At 37.7% G+C, this 20914-nt stretch overlaps 2 non-coding genes across 2 annotated transcripts; both read right to left on the bottom strand.

The window, feature by feature from the left end:
* Positions 1-20317: 20317 nt before the first annotated feature.
* Positions 20318-20407, bottom strand: LOC114265806 (small nucleolar RNA snoR26). Its single transcript, XR_003630463.2, has one exon. It is a non-coding gene; the product is annotated as a small nucleolar RNA snoR26 (small nucleolar RNA).
* Positions 20408-20487: 80 nt separating this feature from the next.
* LOC114258371 (small nucleolar RNA snoR27) lies at positions 20488-20578 on the bottom strand. The gene has a single exon (XR_003627945.2). It is a non-coding gene; the product is annotated as a small nucleolar RNA snoR27 (small nucleolar RNA).
* Between the last annotated feature and the right edge of the window lie 336 nt (positions 20579-20914).

Genomic DNA, 20914 nt, shown 5'->3' with positions numbered 1-20914 from the left:
GGAGGCCATCCTCCCTTCTCAGAGGTTCTGAAAAATTGATATAGGAGTTCTATATCTATCTATCACTATATTCATCTCTCTCTACATTTGTTTGTGTATTTGTGCTCAAAAGGGTGTTTTGTTCACACTATCGCACACAAACACCTAGAATTACACTATCCCTTTGTTGCTGAGGTACTAGGGAGTTAGTTTCAGAGTTCTCAGGCTGATTTTGATCAGAAAAAGGTGCTGGTGTTGTGTTTTTAGAGGTGTTGTGTTCTTGGAAGTGTTCTTCAAGGGTGAGCATTCTTGCTTTAGATGCCCATTCTTACTTAAGCTTTTAGCCCTTCTTACTTATTGTTTTAAGCTTAGATATTAACTGATAAAAGTTCTGTTTTTACTTGCCTTAGAACTTTGTTTAAGGTCATTTTGAGGTTTGGGGTTGTTTACCCCCTCCAAGGCCTTGTTAGGCTTTGTTTTAGGCCATCTCTTTTGGCCCTTGCTTTAAGCTTTGCATGGCCTCTCTACCACTGAAATCTAGAGGATTTTCACTGGTGGAGAGGTGGTTTTGAGGTCTTAAATAGGAGAGGGTCATCCCCTTTCCTTGTTGTCTTGAATGCTTGCATAAATGGCTTATGTTGGTGGCTTGTATGCTTAGTTTGTTTTAGCTTTATTTCAGTGTGTATTAGGCTTTGTTGTTCCATAATATACCTTTGTTTCAAGTTGGTTTAGTGGTCTCTTGCATGCACCATGTAATTGCCTTGTAATCCCCTTATTTGCCTTAACATGCATCTTGTGTTTAGACTACCATTCTTGCATGTTTTGGCTTAGCTTAAAGAAGATTTTGTTCATGTTTTATCATGTTTAAGATCTAATTTTAGTTGTATTGGTCATCCATGACTTGCCTTGTATAGCTTTGGTTCAATCTAGCTTGTAAGCTTTGTGTATTGAATCCTCTAGCATGCATTACTTGGTACATTTCAGTGATTTGGTATCACTTATTATGTTATTTTAGCCCACATAGTATGCTCATATACTTGCATTTATCACTCCTTTAATGTTTTAAAGAGTTGATGTCTTATGCCTCATGAATGGACCATTGTGCATGCCACCATGCTTAGGTCATTAGGATGACATTTCAATGTGTTTTTGGTCTTGTTCTAACATGCCATAACTCTGATTTTGGTTGCTTAAATCATACCATGTTTGGTTGTGATAGGTGTAGTGTAACACCCCTTTGGTAGCCTTGCATGCCTTTTGTTTTTGGCGTTGTGTTCTAGCTTGTGTTGACTAGTTTCGAGCTTGTTTTTGGTCTTGTTTAGACTTGCCTTGGGACTATTTTAGGTCCCCTTGGCCCTTTGGGGCTTGTTTTGTGTGGCCATGGTTTGAGTCCCTTGGCTAGCCTCAAGCTTTGGGCTTTCTTGCATGCTTTACTTGTGTAGTTTGGTTGATTTGGCATCATCCTTCGCATGATTTCAGAGCTTAACATGTTTGTCACATGTCCATACTTGTCCCTTTTAAGTGTGCTTAAGAGTTGCCCTTTTATGCCTTAGTCTTTAGGCTAATTAGCATGCATGTTTGTATGTGTATTTCATGCCTTTGTTTCATCACTTTGGCCACTGATTTGGGCCTATTTGAGAGCTGCCCATTTTGGTTTAAGCCCATCATTTGCATGTTGTTGCATGCTTGCCTGGCATGTTGTTGCATGCTTGTTGCGTATTTAGTACCTTGTGTGTTGTTGCATGCTAGTATGTTGCATGCTTGTTGCATACTTGTCCCTTTATATGTTGTCACATGTTTGCCTCACTTGTTGTTGCATGTTTGCCATTGGCATTGTTGTTACATGCCTTGCATGTTTATTTATTTAGGTTGTATGCATATTGCACATTGCTTGTTTGCATGCTCATGTTACATTAGCTTGCTTGCATGCCTAGGTTGCATAGCATTAAGCATGCATCCCTTGCCTCTCGATCAACCATGATAGAGGTTAGGGCTCCTTATGTGTTTTGTGTGCATTTCATTTGACATTAAATTACACACTTGGCTCCTTTGGCCACCATGCATTGGAATGCGTGATTGGCTGTCCGAGGGTCGAGAACCATACTCCCTTGAGCTCATGACATGATAGGGAGGGTGGTGGTGCAGACATTGTCTTGCAAATGTATTGCCATGCTCTGTTTGTCCTCTGCTGTAGCAAAACAGCATTCTGCAGGAAGATATGGCTGGCCGGCCATCTTCAGTGCCGATCGACTAAACATTGTTGGCCGAGATCCTCACAAATGGTCGGTGACCAATTCCACATGGCCGATGTTCCTATATCTTGGTCGGTGACATCTCGCAGTGTTCAAGGAGTGGTTCGGAAGCATCCTTAGGACTTGTGCAGTTTTCAGAGGTGCAGAACAGTGCAAACAGAGGCAACATGTGGCGTGGTAACGGGTTTCCGAGCGAAGCGATCGAGCATGCATCATTCAATCATTCCGAGGCGAAGCTGCGGCGGCCTCTTTAGTTTCATAGCTTAGTTAATTTGTTTAAATTAGTTAAGGGTTTTGTAATATTTAATTAGCTAGGGTAGTTGATTAGTTATTCGGTTTGTATTATTTATTCGGACCCTCCGTCGAGAGGGCGAATTTTGTAATAAGTGTGCGTGAGTGTGTGCATGTCTTCCAACCCCACGTCTTTCTCCCTTTTATTTACCAGCTTTTGATGGTTAGTTTTAGGTCATGTTTCAATTAGCATCCTTATGCTCGCATGTTTGAATCATTCATTTGCATTGCATGCACCGGGCTCAGCGCATCATACTAATCGCATAGCATTTCAATTCCAACTTGAATACGTGTATCGAGTTGTCGTATTTCACATGCCATTCTTAGATAGTCGAGCCTATTCTAGCTGCATTTTGCATGTGTTGCATTAGGCATCTTAACATAGCTAGGATCATGCATTGATGACTAGCTAGCTATTGTTTTGGCTCGGAGTACTAGGTAAGCTTTTATGCTTTAGCATCTTGTATGAGTTTGAGTGTTAACATGACCGCATGCTTGCCATGAGGCTAATTGCTTATATGATATAACTGCCTGAATGCTTGTGGGTGAAGGTTAGATTACTTGAATTGGAACAATTAATTTAAATGCGAGTTTTAAGCCCACTTGATTGTGGCAAAATCATGTTTTTTTAAGTCCACTTGAGGGTGGCAAAACCACGTCTTAGCCTACTTGCGAGTAGTACCTTCAAACCATTTTCAAACAAACAAACATGAGATGTTTTGTTCCAACTTAGGCGATCTAGTCTATACTTGTGTGTTGTGCGCATCACATAGTAATTCTAGCTAATAACCGGAATAAGAATGCATATGTTTTCAAAACAAAATATCATGCTTAGTACAGGCCGATCTTCGATCGGGCGAGCGGGGGTGCTCATAGATGACCTTCCCCAATCGTATCCAAGTTCCCGAGCTGAGGCAACTTTGGTGATGACGGACACGTGGCCTTAGGCAACGAGTCAGGGTTTCCTAAATTGCCCAAAATAAAACATTTAGGTAGCAACTCTGTATCTGGCAAAGCAGTCCATGTTTGGCACTTCTTTACAAAAATCAATTTTCCAAAATGATTTGCCAGATTTGGACTCTTTGGTGATTTATCAATCTCCCACTGCACATTATGAGATCAGATTAAGAACCGCGCCATTTGAGTTCGAACTATAGTAGCAAAGCCCTCGGGGCGCGTCTACACCTTGCTAGATAATAGTTGGGTCAATGCTATGCATAAAGAATTAGGTCAATTTGAACGTCACAATGTTTGGACTCTAGCCCGCAGACCTAGAGACATGAATGTTATAGGTACCAAGTGGATCTTTAAAAATAAATTTGATGAGAGTGGTACTGTGGTTAGGAATAAAGCTAGGTTGGTTGCTCAAGGTTACACTCAAGTAGAAGGTGTTGACTATGATGAGACGTTTGCCCCAGTTGCACGTCTCGAATCTATTTTACTTGGTGTTACATGTTTTCTTGGTTTCAAATTGTTTCAAATGGATGTGAAAAGTGCCTTTCTGAATGGGTACTTGAAAGAAGAGGCTTATGTTGTGCAACCAAAAGGGTTTGAGGACCCTAAATGTCCTAATCATGTTTACAAGCTAGACAAAGCTTTGTATGGGTTGAAACAAGCCCCTCAGGCTTGGTATGATAGACTTACTACCTTTCTTCTTGATAATGATTTTCGAAGAGGTAGTGTGGATAAGACTCTATTTGTGAAACATACTAAGTCTCATATTCTTGTTGCTCAGATTTATGTTGATGATATTGTGTTTGGATCCACTGCTGAACATCTTGTGAAATATTTTTCGGATTGCATGACACATGAGTTTGAGATGAGCATGATGGGAGAGTTGTCTTATTTCTTGGGTCTTTAAATTAAACAGTCTCCTTCGAGTATGTTTGTTTCTCAGACTAAGTATGCTAAAAATCTTGTGTCAAAGTTTCGTTTTGAGTCTGCCAAACATGCACGCACTCCCATGAGCACCAGTCTTCACCTCTCCAAAGACTCCTCTGGTATAGATGTAGATCCTACCCTTTATAAGAGTATGATAGGAAGTCTTCTGTATCTCACAGCCAGTCGTCCTGATATTTCCTTCAGTGTTGGTGTTTGTGCCCATTACCAAGCCAGTCCTAAAGAGTCTCACCTTCTTGCGGTCAAACGCATCATCAAATATGTTAATGGGACATTGGGGTATGGGGTTTGGTTTTCTACTGATACTACAACTGAAATTACTGGTTTTTCTGATGCCGACTGGGCAGGGTGTGCTGATGATAGGAAAAGTACATACGGGGGGTGTTTTTACCTTGGGAATAATCTAGTTTCCTGGCATAGTAAAAATCAAAATGCCATCTCCCTTTCGACTGCTGAGGCTGAGAACATTGCTATAGGGAGTTGTTGTGCACAAATGCTGTGAATGAAGCAAATGCTTCATGATTATGGGATAGAACAGAACACTCTCACTCTTTTCTGTGATAACACAAGTGCCATAAACATTTCAAAAAATCCTGTCCAACACTCTCGCACCAAACACATTGACATTCGTCATCATTTTATTCGAGAGTTAGTGGACGAGGGCCTTGTCGTTCTTGAACATATACCCACTGAGTATCAAAAAGTTGATATTTTTACAAAACCCCTTGATCTTCTTCGGTTTGAGTTCCTTAGAAAGACCTTGGGTGTCATGCTCGATCGCTAGAGTGTTACTTGTTCCTTGAGTGGGTGTGAGTGTTTGGCTTTATGTGTGCTTGGTCGCCATAATTTGATTGTCATTGATTTCTGTTTTACTTGCATACATCTTTATATGCACACTACTCATGCTGCTTACAAGATCTCATTGTTCTTTGTTCATAGCTCATTTTGAATGCCCATGCTCATTAATCTCATGATCTCATTCTGTACACATCCTTGAGATAAATTGTTGCAGGGGTTTCCGCACAAGTGATCAAAGTTCTCTATGGATCACTAACAGTGTTTCTTGTACTTTTAGGCCATGTTTGTTTGGGCGGATTGGATTAGCATTCCCATGACTAATAGTCCTAGGACTACGAATCCGTTGGATTATGTATCCTATCTTAACTAATAGTCAAGTTTAAAATAATTAATCCGTACTTCAATTGTTTAACCAAACATCGGATTAATAATTTTATTGGACTATTAGTCCAATCCCAAGCTCATGTCCACCCAAACAAACATGGCCTTACAGTGGAATTGACCGATACTAGTATATCATGGGTGATGTTGAGTCTCTTAACCATCTACCATCTATTTTCACTTCTACGGTTTCTCCCTCAGTTCCTTGAAGTCCGGGCATTAGGAAAAGGCTACCTCAGAGGCACCAACCAGGCCATTATTATTGATTTCATTCTTCTCTGGTTTGGTTTCCATACTCTTGAGCGTGAACACCACCAGTGAGTGCCCACAAGAAAGAAAAAGTCTGAAAAAAAAAAACTATAAAAAAAAGGGACTAATTGATTGAGGGGGAGCCTCCGCATTTACTCAACCAATACCCCGTGATTCCTAGAGATTTGACTTTTCTCTGTGATGTTCAGTTGCTCTTGTCGGAGGTCCAGCCATCCGATCCCTACGAGGATTAACTCTAGCTCAATGGACTCTCATGGATTGCACACACACACTTTATTTTGTGAGATCTCATGTTGGATTTTGAGTTGTACATTCTCATGTAGCTTATGATCACTGATTATATTTTATCTGTTTTGCTCATGATTTCCAGTGTTTTTTTTTTTTTTTCAAAATTGCAAGTTTACAAGATTCATGATGTGTGGATTATTTCATTTTAGTATCATTTTTTTGGCCAAATGTGATCATCTCCTTGTGTTCCAGGTCTCACTTCATGATATTGAGTATCTTGTTTTTTTGTATTTTTTTTTTTTAAAAAAAAATGGTTTTGTTTTCTCTCTTCTTCGCTCGAGCGAAGAAGTCCTCGCTCGAACGAAGAAGTCCTCGCTCGAGCGTGCTTCTACTTCTAAGATAGACCTGAGAGAGTGTGTTTTTGGCTCGAGCAACAAGTTCTTGGCTCGAGCGAACCCCTGTGCATTAGTGTCTTCGCTCGAGCGACAAAGTCTTCGCTCAAGCAAACTGTCGCGGTTCAAATTCTAAAGTTGTGTCTTTTTAGTTCATTTGTTTTCTCTCATTCTTCGTGATTCCCCTCTCTCTCCCCTAGGGTTTTCGTGGTCTTCACTGTGGCCCTCTTCTGGTGTTTGTCTATTGGTTTTGAAGCATTTTCCTTTCCATTGTGTGCATTCTCCATCGTTGGTAAGTTTTTTTTTCTTCTTTGTTTTTTTTTAACTTCTTCGTTTGATATGTGAATGTGAATATGCTCTGTCATAATCTAGGGTTTGTAATTGTTGCTTTTGGTTATTTGATATTGATTTCGTGTCTATCTCTTGTCTCTATAGTTAGGCATTTTCAACATTTTGCTTGTTTTTTATGTGAGGGTTTAAAATTCGAGATTTTGATTTAGGATTTCACATTGGGATTTTTTTTTATCTACATATATTAACATCTGTTGTTTGGTTTTGGGGGTTCTATTATTCTACTCTCTGTGGGTGGTTTATGTGTGTCACTCTTTCTTGTTTAATTCATGTTTTAACATTTTAGTGTTTACATTGTGGTCTTAGTATATACTACTATAGCTTTCTGCTTATTCTCTTGGTGCTTTGTCTGTGTCTGTGATTTCCTCATTAGTCTGTTGTTCTTAACATTTAGATTTTGCTACAGGTTTATGCTTATTTTTCTAACCATGTTGAACTAATGTGTTTTGCTGACTTCTTCTGTTTGTTTTCAGGGTTTTTCTGTTATTGTTATTGGGTTGTTGTGATGACCCTCACCTCTGATTAGTGCTAATCTGTGACTAAGCATGATGAGTAATTGATTAGAATGAAATCCTAATCTGTTTGCATGAGTGTATGGCTTTAAATGCATTCCTATCTGTTTGATTACTAATGATCTGTTCGTGTTTTAATTTCAAACTGCTAATTGAAGGTCTTATCGGTGACCGAATCAGAAATTGATCAGTGTTTTGTGCTAGTTAGGATTTATGTGATTTTATGATAGGTTTAATTAAAATTCAATTTGGAATGATTAAATTGGTATTATTGTTAAATTAATTGAACCAAGGTTTATTACCTTTTTGCCATTGAGTGGATTGACTCAAAAACCCACCCTTATTATGCCTTATACAAATTGAATACACCACTTTTGTTCATCTTCTTGACCAAAAACCGTGAAAGAGAGAGAGAGAGAGAGAGAGAGAGAGAGAGAGAGAGAGAGAGAGAGATAGGAGGAAATTGATTCAACAAGAATTTAGCTAGGAAAATTAGAGGAATTGAAGAAGATTGCAAAATTTAAGCTAACATACTTGGAGTTCAAGACCTAAGGTAGGGAATTCACCCTCTTGATTATGAACTTGAGTTGTTTCATGCTTAGTTCATAGAAATTTGGAGTTTAAAGTTAAGAATTAATTTGAAGAGTTGAATTAAGAGTTAATTCATGCATGCATGTACGTATTCTAGTATTTTGAAGTTGTTCTTCATGAAATCCTTACATGCATGTCCATGTTTTGGTTGTAGTCCATGAATTCACCTTGATTTTAAGCTAAATCTTGCATTTGATCATGTTTTAGAGCATTAGAGTTCATAGGAACTCATGCATGTGATGTTCTTGCATTGTTCATGAAGGGTTTTTTGAAATTGTGTTCAATTGGCTTACCTTTGGGCTTGATTTTACAAATTGATCTTCAAAAACATGTTGTAGTATGAGTTTTCAAGTGTTTTCCAGAAAATTGGACCAAAAGGTTGAGTTTTGATATGTTGAATGCTTGGTTTGAGCTTTGAAGGCAAATCTGGAAATTCCAGATTTTGGTTTCCACGCTGGAGTGACCATCTTTTGTTTAGAGCTCCGCTCGAGCGAACGAATGCTGGCTCGAGCGTAGATTGCAAGCTCTCAGGTTTTTGGTGCACGAAGACGCACGCTCGAGCGACGAGACCTACGCTCGAGCGAAGAGCTGTGTCTCACGCTCGAGCGAGCATCGAGCGGGGATTTTCAACATCCAGTACTTTTTGCATTTTTACAGACCACTCGAGTGAGGAAGTCCACGCTCGAGCGACCCCTCTGTTTTGGAAAGCTCGCTTGAGCGTAGAAAGCCATGCGCGAGCGAGACCCCTATTTTCAGCAAATTTTGAAAAGTGTTTTAAAGTGTAATTTTTATATCCTCATCCCATCCTAGGCATTCCTAGGCCATGTTTAAGGCATCTGTATGGGGATAATGTTATAGAACCACACCAAGTCAAGTTAGGGGCTAAGTTATTAATCCCAAGTGTGTAACTTAGTGTGTGTTCGTTCTGCAGCTGTAGGGTTGGCATCCGAGGATGCTCATTAGCTTGCCTATAGCCCAGTACTCTGTGAGTAACAATGTTGTAAAGATATGTTCAATTATAACTATTTCTGAACGACTGATTATACTGCTTTCTGAAATGGCATCATTTTCTGAATGTTTGTCCTATTTGTGAACGTATTCGTGGCATTCTTAGCAACTTACTGTTACTGGACCGTTACTGCTACTGTTACAGAGATCTCTGTCGGTTTTAATGTTTGGAACTACTACTGTTACTGTTATGATGGCCATCAACTGACTGTTCGGTCTGTTAAGACCTACTGTACTGTTTTGCTATTGGATGTACCACATATGACTACTATGGTTTCTAATTAATCGTCATGGCATGAAATATGAACCACTGATTGAATAACTGATTTACTGATGCAAATGACTGTTTTAATTAATGAAAGAACATTCATTTTTAACCCCTTTACGCATATGTTATTCACTGGGCTTTAGCTCACTGTTTATATTTATATGTAGGTGTCCAGGCACCGAACCGAAGCTAGGAGCGTCAAGTTAAGCTCCCGTTTTGTCAAGCCAACCTTTATGCCTCACCTCGAGGTCCCGAGTCTGTTCAAGCTAAGGCTTTTTGGGGTGTCTCGGTTTCACCCTTCTGTCTCTGCTGTAATACATACTTAAGTCTTGACTGTGCAGTTATGTGTAAGGGACTTGGTCCCTAACCCGGATATCGTGTTTGTGTATATGATGTATATACGTTTTGTTTATCAATGTGGCTTGTGCATAAAGTCTTCTTGCATTCAGGTTTCATAGCTCATTGGACATTTTTTATTTACTGTTTGGCTTCTGCCAGCCCCTTACTCTGTATTACTGTCATTACTGTTAAACAGGCCTTTGGTAATCATGGATTACTGGCCAGTCGCGATGCTAAACCCATAGGGACGGGTTTGGGTCGTGACAGTTGTCTAGTCATGGCTGAATCATCCAAGCGTCGTAAAACCACTGTTTCCTGTCCTTTTTTCAACATTGACAAATTCGAGTCTAAAGACAAGTCTAAGTTGTTGAGGGAGTCGTTTGCCACTCGGAAAGTCCATTTAGAAAGAAATGTACTTCCTAGTGCTTTTGAGGTTCTTACAATTCGGTCTTTATTCGATACTCTAGGCGGTGATCAAGTGTTACATTTTTCGGAGCCACAAAATCTGAGTCTTATCCGAGAATTTTATTACAACATCCATTTCATTCGAAAATAAATTTCGGCCTCCTTTACCTCTTGGGTAGGATGAAGTCTCTAGTTATCACTGGTGATGTTTTTCGTGTTTTTCTTGATCTCCTTGAAGTTGGTAATTTTCAATTTCCATTTCTTACTCGGTCAGGTGTCGATTTTGATCATGTTGCATCTGAGTTTTGTGGTGTTGACCGAACTTGGCTCGCCGGGGCACTCATTCAGTAAAATGAGTTGCTTCCTAGATTCCATCTTATGAATATCATTGTGTGTGCAAATCTGCATGTCACTACCCATTCCTCGCACATTACCCAGGACTAGGGATATGTGTTGTGTTGTATTCATCATAGACTTCCCATTGATCTTTCAGAGATGATTGTTTCCACAATGATTGGGGTCTTTGAGGGTCGAAAGTCTTTGGGGCTTCCTTTTAGGTGTTTGTTTACTCGTTTTCTCACTTCTCTTGATATTCCTGTTTTTGATGATGATGAGTTTGCACATCCTATAAAACCCATCACAAAGCTCACAGTTTCCCAGAGTCAAGCCCATGTGAGGGGGAGTGTGTCGGGGGTTGGGAGTTCTGGTGCAGGTGATGATGATCCTTTTGCAGAGGAGGGGGAGTTTGAGGCAGCCACTGCCGATGTACCTAATCTACCTGAGATACGGCCTCGCTCATTTCGTAGCCATCTGCAGATGTTTGAGCAGTCTGTCACTCGTCGCCTTGATCAATTGGATGCCCGACTCGATACTCTTGACGGCCGCCTTGACCAGCAGAGTACCATGCTTGCTCAGATCCTCTCTATGCTTCAGATGCAGCATCCACCACCTCCTCCTTCCTAGTTTTTGGACTACGGTTGTTTTTGCACAGTTTTTCTCTTTTCTGGCACAGTTTTTGGTTTCTGTCTTATGGTGTATATGACTGTTTTTGGGTCACTCCCGAACAAAAAGGGGAAGTATTACGATTTTGGGGGGGGGGTATATATCTTTGTGGTATATCTTTGTGGTATTATGTTTTGGGGGATATATATATTGTGGTACTCATATGTTTTTGCAGGCAAGGTCTATTTTTTTTGGTGATGTATATGATGTATATGGGATACACATTCTAATGATGTTTACATGCTTTTGGGATATATGTTTTTTCCTACTCATGATGTGTCTTTGCAGATAGCACTGGATTAGTTTTTTTTGATGGTTTATATGATGATGTCTTGATGGTTTATTATGTTGCATAACAAATTCTCTTCAAGTTTATGTTGTGCAGATTGGTTATTTGGAGCAGATTAGTTGTTCCTCAAGATTGGTTTGCTAGTTGTTCTTTTTTTGGTTTTTAGTTGGTTTGTTTAGTTTGTTCGTTTGTTTAGGAAATTTTGTTAGAAAGTTTTGTCCGGGTATTGACAAAGGGGGAGATTGTTAGGTTCCTTGTTCTTGTTAATCCCGTGAACAACTTTGTTAATTGAGTTGTAAAATTTCCTTATTGTTTTGTCTTCCTCGTTCAAGCGAAGGAGTCCTCACCCGAGCGAAGGACTGCGTTTGGCAAAAACCTGAAAGAGATGAATGTGAGCTCGAGCGAAGCATTGGTGGCTCGAGCGAAGGACTGCATCAACATAAAAACCTGAAAGAGTTCATTGTTCGCTCGAGCGAAGGTTTCGTGGCTCGAACGAAGGCACTTATGGAAATCACTCAAGTTAAGGTTCTCGCTCGAGCGAGCTTCAAAATCTAGGATTTCTATAAGTAGTTGTTTTACTCCAAAATTAGGATTAACTTTTCTAGATCTACTTTGAGGTTTTCTAAGGTTTTCTTCTGGAGTGTTTTTGTGAGTTTTCCTTGATAATTTGAGTGAGTATTAAACTCATGCATTGACAAGCATAGATCAAGGAGTTTGATTGAATACATACAAGAGTGTTATTTTTCGGTGGATTCCGAAGATTCAAACATGGAGTTTCAAAGGAGTTTGATTTTGTACGTAGTCGTTGATTCGACAAGTGAAGTTATGGATTCAACTTCAGATTAATCAGTTCCGAGATGAAGGCATGGTGAAAGAGTTACAGAAGGTTTGAAGACAAATTGACTAAGTTGGGTAATTTGTGTGTTATCTTTGTAATCTTTCTTTGTTCAGTAGTGGATTGATTAGTGGCGTTTCGCCCGTGGTTTTTGATTACAGTTGAAGGTTCTTCAATTGTGGTTTTTCCACATAAAAATCGTTTGTGTCGATTTATTGTTTATTTCAAAAACAACAATCTAAATCACTTTCGTAAGTGCTTGATGATTTAGATTGTGTGTTTTGAATAATTGGGAATTGGAATATTTTAATCTTGATCTAATCACGAATCACTTAGGATTTTCACAGTTTGTATTGCCGGAGAAGTATAAGAAGACGGAGGAGGCGCTAAGGTGGACGAGAGGGTGATGATTAGGGAGAAGGGGGAGAGGAAGTATGGGGTGGTAAAGTTTGGTGGCGTGGCCACGGAGGAGGTGGTGGTGAAGAAGGTGGAGGAGCTGATGAAAGGGTTGGAGAGAGATCGGTATATGGTGATTGAGGAGTTCTTGGTGGCTAGGTACAACCCTCCTTGGACTTTGCCTGCTTTTAGGACTAATGAAGTCTTGTTACCCATTGAGTGATTTTCTAGTGTTTTGGGGGGTTTGTGATTGAGTGATTTCCTCATTTAGTTGCATACTTTGTCATCTATTTTGCTTTTGTTTTGTTCTTGACATCGATGCATTATAATTTAGTTTGCGTATGTGCAAGAAAAAGTTGTTTGTTGTTGGATGACTTTGAACATCTTGGCTTTTGGTTTAGATGGAATGGATGTTTCAAGGGCTCGTTATTTTGTCGCTTTTAACAATTTGTCTCGTGGATATAATGAAGCCGAACTCTTGTTGTCTAGCTGCATTATGCACACCATTTTAGAAACCTACGCTACGTTATGCACACAAAATACTAGAAAAAGAAGAAGTGGAGTAAATTTGGGATATAAAAACCTAAAACTAAGATGTTGGATTAGTCGATATTGAGACACCAAACATGTTTGTTTCTCAACATGGTCACTAAAACTGATCTATAAACACCCCAAATGCTGCATTTGCACATGAAGAAAGTATAAGAGAGGAAAAGGAAGATTCAAAGCCACCATCACAATTTCTTACTAGACAAACCATCTCTTATGTTGAACAAGATTTTGAGCAACGTATAAATCATGACAAAAGAAAATAATTTTGACAAATGTGGAAGAACTTTCTATTATGATATTTAATCAAATATTACATCCAACTTTGTGAGAAAGCCCTATTTAACAAATGAATTTTGACAATCGAAGAAAGTATAATGAATAGATTATGAACTTGGAAGTACTCCACATTCACATGGAGAGTTTCACTATGCTTTGTAACTGACCTGTGTGTATTATTATCAATGATTTATAACCTTCTCTGCTTCTTCCCATGTATGTTCTTTATCTATTTTGTACATCAAAACTAAAACTTGCTTCTGGAACAATCGAATTAACCTCGAGACTCTCCTCCGCCCTGTTGGCTGCCATCACCAATCCTGAATTTTGAAAAATGCAATTTCTTTTGAAAACCCATATTGGCCACCTTCAAAGCATGGGGTTTTGTATACTTAACAGGAGAGGCCAAATTTGTATTTCTAACTAAAACTAAAACACTATCTTTGTGAAGCAGCCGATAGATTTGGTCTACGGTCAAGTTGCTCCTGAGAACTATTACAGACACAACCAGGAAAAGGATTTGCATAAAAATTCTCCTCTAACCTTGGTGATTCTCTCGGCAGTCTAAGATATGGTGCTCCAAGTCTATCCGAGTGCAACCTCTTAACCTCTGAAGAAAATTCTTCCCAAGACATAGCACCTTCATCCAAATGATCAATCAATCTAACAAAAAATTTTCTGAAAATGAAAAAATGTCAAATATTAGTAATCTAACTTACAATTTAATGGTTAAAGTACCAATAGAAAAGAGCCAAAGACAATGTACCTGTCGGGGTTTATGGTTTTTCGAAATCCTTCAAACCGTCTGTGCCCTTGCACCACCTTTGCCATGTTCCCATCATATGTGTAAACAAAAACATCACTTTCTAGTTCCATGATATAATCCAAGGTAGCAAAACGGTTCTGATATCGCTTGAAAGGTTGCAGCTCTTCTTCGGTTGCAAGAGTGGAGTGAGAGAAGACATTTGGGTACTATGAGGAGGTCCAGATCATACGAGTGTTCCAAAAGGTTAACCATTGCTTTCAGAAGAGATGAAACCCTCAGAGGAGATCCATTATCCGAGGTATTGCCTTAGTCTGGAAAGGGTTCAGAACCACGAATCTAGAGACCTATTTGAGCTCGGACTCGAAAGGGTTCGAATCTACGAACCTAGAGATCCGAAGCGCTTGGCTTCAAACGGATTCGGACGCAATGTAGAAGCCATTCTATTAATGAGTCCTAGAACACTTGCGGGCTCAGAGCTTTCTCGGATCTACGCACCAGAACCATGGGCGTAATGGAGTCCGCACAAAGGACCCGATCTCGAGGACGGTGAGTGGAGATAAATTCACACTTCGGTTAAACTAGCCTATACCTGAGTCGCGGTGGCACGATCTAGGGGGTTCTTGAGACTCGACAATATTTGCAGCAGGGCATTCTTTTGAACTACCCCTGACCCTTCTGCGGTAGGATGTCCTCTTGGACTACCCCTGACCCTTTGGGATGATTGGATATCATTGATTAGGTGTGGCTAAGAAAAGGGGTTCACCGAGAGGTTGATATCCTCTTCGGGATTTTTCTCATCCTCGGAGAGTGATGCAGACTGAATTTTAGAAAATAAGTATTTTTATTTTATTATTTTAAAATTAATATTTGACCATGAATATTCTAAATTGGTATAGAATATTATGGAATTATTTAGTTATTTAGTTTCCTAATTTAATATGATGTAGTTTTCCTATTTTCTTAGTTTTGATTTTATTTCCTATTTTATTTGTTTCTTGTTCTACAAGAATTAGGTTCATTATAAATAAAGATGTAAGCCTTAGGGCAAGGGGGAGAGTTTTTGATGATTAATATATTTTGAGTTTTATTACTCTTTGTTCCAACTTTGGTTAATTCTGTGTGAATCAACTTTGGTTGAGCCTTTAAACTCGGTATTCTTGAGGAATCAACGGGTCTAGAGAAGAGTCTTATTTCCGGTATTCTTGTGTGAATCAACGGATCTTAAGATTGTTACTATTGTTTCGAATAGCACTGCATCAGTTGGTATTAGAGCTAGGTTACGTTCTTGCAAACATGCCACTAAGGAGACGTATTGTAGATGAAGTTTTTGAGGCTAAGAAAGTGAGAATGCAATGACAAATCGATGCTCTAGCCAAACAGATTACAATCTTGTCCATTGCCATGAAGAAACAACAACAACAACAGCCGAAACCTCGTAATCCATATTTTGACAAAGATGAAAAGGTAATTATGAATCTGGATTCCTTTTCTTCCGACTCACAAGTTAATTGGGATTTTCCTCCCTCATATGACGAGTATCGTGAAAAGGTCATGGAAGAAATTATAGTTAAAGGAGACATGGGAGATTTTCTCGACGATATAGAAGACGAAATTGAAATTGATCTAGAAGGTACTATAATTCACAAAATATTTAGTGAGGAAGAGTTTGATGATATATTATTAGATATAAATACTTTATTTTTGGAATCACAAGTTGATTGGAATTTACTTCCTAAATTTGATGAATATTTAGTGGAGAACGAGATTGAAATTCATGAAGTCAAAGAAAAATTTAGACATTGTGAATATGCTCTAACTGATGGCTGTGTGTATGAGATTTTGCAATTTAGTGATGCAATCGAATTAAGGAAAAATGATCAAGTGGAAGAACTGAAAAATGACAGTAATGGGGTCATATTGTTCGTGTCTAGCAAAGAAGACAAAAATTCATTACCATATGGATTTGATCAAAAAAGAAAACCTGTTGAAGTCGAGATGGGAATGGACTTATTCCAACAAAACTACCATCCGTGGAGTTTTCATTACAGTGTATTTGAAGATCAATTGCTCGAAGATGCGAAGCGAAATTTCTGTAGTCAGAATTTGTACTACAAAGAAGATGGGTTAAATTTAATGAAGAAAATTATTTATTTAATTTCAGAAGATTCTCGTTTACAATTCAGGTTTGAGAAAATTAACCTCAAATACAAGGTTGATGCGGATCAGTGCAGACGTACCAAGTTATTTCAAGTAATGGAAACTCGAGGACGAGTTTTCTCAAGCGGGGAAGAATGATGCAGACTGAATTTTAGAAAATAAGTATTTTTATTTTATTATTTTAAAATTAATATTTGACCATGAATATTCTAAATTGGTATAGAATATTATGGAATTATTTAGTTATTTAGTTTCCTAATTTAATATGATGTAGTTTTCCTATTTTCTTAGTTTTGATTTTATTTCCTATTTTATTTGTTTCTTGTTCTACAAGAATTAGGTTCATTATAAATAAAGATGTAAGCCTTAGGGCAAGGGGGAGAGTTTTGATGATTAATATATTTTGAGTTTTATTACTCTTTGTTCCAACTTTGGTTAATTCTGTGTGAATCAACTTTGGTTGAGCCTTTAAACTCGGTATTCTTGGGAATCAACGGGTCTAAAGAGGAGTCTTATTTCCGGTATTCTTGTGTGAATCAACGGATCTTAAGATTGTTACTTTTGCTTCGATCAGCACTGCATCAGAGAGGTCACCTTCTCGGACAAGGTGGTTAGAAAGAATATTTTCCATGTTCCTTGCACATGGGCTCCATCCTACATCATGAGGTGTCTATAAATAGCACCCACCCATAGCTTTACCAGGGATGGATTTTGGAGAGACATTTTTTGGGAAAGAAATTTCCCTTCTCAATTATCTACCTTGAGAGTCAAAGTGGGAAATCTATGGGAGAGCCTTACCATTATTCTCTCTTTAATTACTTTACCTTTTTCTTCACCCAATCTCTTATCTCCATCATCTCTTTGCTATTGTGTTTCTAGTTGTAACCGTTGAAGAATCTAAGTCTCTCATCATTTCTAGAGAATTCGAGTTTTCGTCAAAGATCTCTGAATATTTAGACCACATTCTTGAACCCTCTCATACATTTGGCGACTCCACTCGGGAGGCGGATTGGTTAACAGTCTCAACAAGATCCGGAATCTACACAACTCTAGTGAAGATGATGAGAGAGGAAGAAGTTCATCAACAAGGCTCTTCTAACGGTGGTAATGAGCGGATTCAAGTTCAAGACGCACCTCTTATCCTTGAAGCCATTCAAGGACTCTAACACACTCAACAAGAGATTCTCACGACCCTTCAAAATCTCACCCACTCCATGTTGGTGATGGGTTCGAATTTCGCACCACCAACAACAAATGTAGGTTAAGTCGGCAATGGCAAGCATCAACAATTTCATGATGATGTTGGGAATGGTCAAAACCATCAAGACCCACTCCTAATTCTCCCCGAAGTTGCTCACAATGGTGTGCAAAATCAAGTGTTAGGAGGAACAAGTCATTGCCAACCTGTGGCCCATGGAGCGCAAAATCATGCACCTGGAGGATTAAGCCATGGCCCAACTGTGGTTTGAGTAGTTTCCGGCGCGATAAATGGTGTTCTATCGGCTGTGGAAGTTCAAGGAAGGCTCACAAAAATTTCTCTACAAAATGGTGCTTCATCCATACCTAATTTTGTTCCACTGATTATAAATTCTACTCATGTACTGAACGGGTCTCCTTTGGCTTTGACAACGGCTTTACAAGCTTAACCCGGCATACCCATGGCGTGTAACGGAGTTTATGGAACTCAATTCAACGCTCTATCACCGAATGTCATATCCATAGATGCCAATGGTCAATATCACTACGTTCCTACACCGATGGTGAATTCTCAACACCCAAATAGCCAAGTCACTCCAAGCTCGATCTTCGGGTCTACAAGCCAAGTTCTGGGAATACCACCATGAAGTTCTCTCTCTCAACAATTTATCACTGTCGCCGATGCATAAGCCATGTTCGATCTCGAACGGGGCAAAAAGACTTTACCCTCTTTGCCCAATTTGGATGTCAAGCCACCATACCCTATCGAGATGTTGAGTTATCCATATCTGGAGAGTTACACGGTGCTGAAGATCATCAAATTCGATGGCAAGCAAGGAAATGCTCGAGAACATGTTGTTTGGTTTATTGAGACTTTGGGGATTCATGGTTCAAATCATGTCCTCCGACTGAGAGAATTCTCCAAGTCCCTCACCGACCGAGCATATAGTTGGTACGTTAACTTGGCCCCAAACTCTATCTGAAGTTGGGAGGAGACGGTCAACAAATTCCACACCAAATTCTTTCATGTGGCCGAGAAAGTGACCACACTCACCTTGTGTAAGGAAAAGCAATAAGAGGGTGAAGACATTCTTGAATATGTGAAGAGGTTCCAAGATAAAGCCGTGGACTATCACGAGGCTGTAGATGAAAGTGACTTGGTCCAAATCTATGTTAAGGGGCACTGAACGGGTACACGATGATTCTTGTTAATCACAAGCTACCCACCTTCTCGGCACTAACTGAAACATCTCGGAACATCAACATACCTCTCATCATTTCTAGAGAATTCGAGTTTTCTTCAAAGATCTTCGAATTTTTGGACCACATCCTCTCATACATGAATCGATAGTATCGGTTTTATTATTTTGAATACCGATATAGACCGTTTTTCTCATCAAATCGCATCGAATTGATTAAAATACTTCGGTTTGATGCATTTTAATCGGTTTAAAATCTTTCAAACTTGAACCATTTTTAAATACAATCATTAATTTATATAAAAAAATATTAAATTAATTATTTGTCTACCATTTCAAATATATCCAATTCATCCATTTAATAAATACTTTTCAATTCCTAAATTAACAAAAATAAAAACAAAAAAAAAGTTTAAAAATACTAAAATTTCAAGAATAATGAATTAGAATTAAGATTATATATAATAAGAATTTACAAATTTAAGTTATAAAAATGATAAAGTTAATTAATTAAGATTAATAATTTATTATACTTATTAATATCATTATATTATTAGATTATATATATATATATATATATTATAAATACACTATATGTTGAAGCGATCGATTTCGATTTAGTCCCGTGCACAAGGTGCTTGAACCAATACCGAACCGAGAACAAAAAAAAATTAAATTTAAAAACGCATAAATTTTGCTAAATAAACAAATCAGATATAACTAATTTTGTCTGATTCAATCGATTTAATTGATTTTTTTGATTTTTTGTACCTCTCTAATTAAGATTCTCATCTAAAAAAACATACTCCATTAAGATTGTGTTTGAGAATCATGAATTCAAATTAAAATTTTAAAAAGTGAAAAGTTAGATTTATATTTTATTCACATTTTTCTTTATTTTTTAAATTTCTGTCCAAATCATAATCAAATCACAGTTTGTAGACTGTAGTAACTAGTCTTGAACCATTAAAGTTTAAAACCCCCGTGTTTGATTTATGAATTTAGAAAAATTTGAAAAGAAAATTAAAAAAAAAATAGTTATATTACATCTGCCTTTTCTATTTTTATTTATTTATTTTTGTTTTTACAAATTACTCCAAAAATTCATAAATTAAACACAATCTAAAAACTAAAGTCATCTCAAACACATCCACACCTTACCATCTAAAAAAAAGACACATCCACACCTTGATCCAAATTTATACCCTGAATTTTTTTTATAAAACCAAGGAATTTGGCTCTTCTACTTCATTTTTATTTACTTATTTTTTTTACTTTTATTTAATATTTTTTTATATCAATCCTTAAGTCCCATAGGTGTGATCCTGTAGATTTTGACTCATTGTTAAGGTTTGATATCGTAGATTTTGACACATTTTCTCTTTGAGCAGGGGGTACAAAATAATGTTTACTTTAAATTTGCAAAGCTATATTGTGTCTGGTGAAGGTTTTACCCAAACAATAACACTACAGAAACCGTTCAAATGTATATTGTTTTACTCCAACAAACATACATTTGAAGGTTTTCAAATGTACTCTTTAATGTTAGTTTGGCCATTGGAGTGATTCATATCATCAAATGAAAGCATCATACGAAACCTATTACATTTTGAAGTGGTACGTACCTATAGAGAAAACAAAACCTATAGAGAAAATAGGAGAAAACAGAACAAGAAAAAATGAAAAGCATCTCAGAGTCAATAGTCGCCATAGTTTTCTTCACTAGCAATCAAAGTGCAAGGATAACAAAAGGTTTACTCATCACTGATGCTCACATAAATCCATTGATTCCATAACATTAAAACTAATGAGCCAAAAAAGAAAAGAAAAAAACAAAAACTAATAGTGTGGTAAAATGGATCTCAGAATAATAAAATTGTCTTCAATCCCTTTTAAGGAAATTACATATAGATAACGCAGTTTTTATCAATCATCATTGATCCTATCCAAAAAAACACAATTGAGCAAAACAAAAAAATTTAGTACTAATAAAAAATTAAAAAAAAACAGAGATATCCATAGATTTCTGAAGCAGAAACCAACAACAGTCTAAAAAATTCGTCATAAAAAATGTTAATAATTGTAAGTTTTAGCGATAATTTATAAAAATCATGACAAAAAATGTCACTAATTGTTAATTTTTAGCAACAAATGTAAAAAACCGTCACAAAAAAAATTATTTTAAGTGATTAACTTTTAATAGTTTAAATTTATCCTTATTATGATCTGACTTGAGCGTATGATTTTGCAATCTCAATCAACTCTACAAATTACATTATTG

The sequence above is a fragment of the Camellia sinensis genome, chromosome 2, assembly GCF_055761805.1.
Source record: "Camellia sinensis isolate YWXY chromosome 2, ASM5576180v1, whole genome shotgun sequence".
Lineage (NCBI taxonomy): Eukaryota > Viridiplantae > Streptophyta > Magnoliopsida > Ericales > Theaceae > Camellia > Camellia sinensis.
Note: the sequence above shows the minus strand (reverse complement) of the source record. Positions and strands in the feature narration are given on the sequence as shown.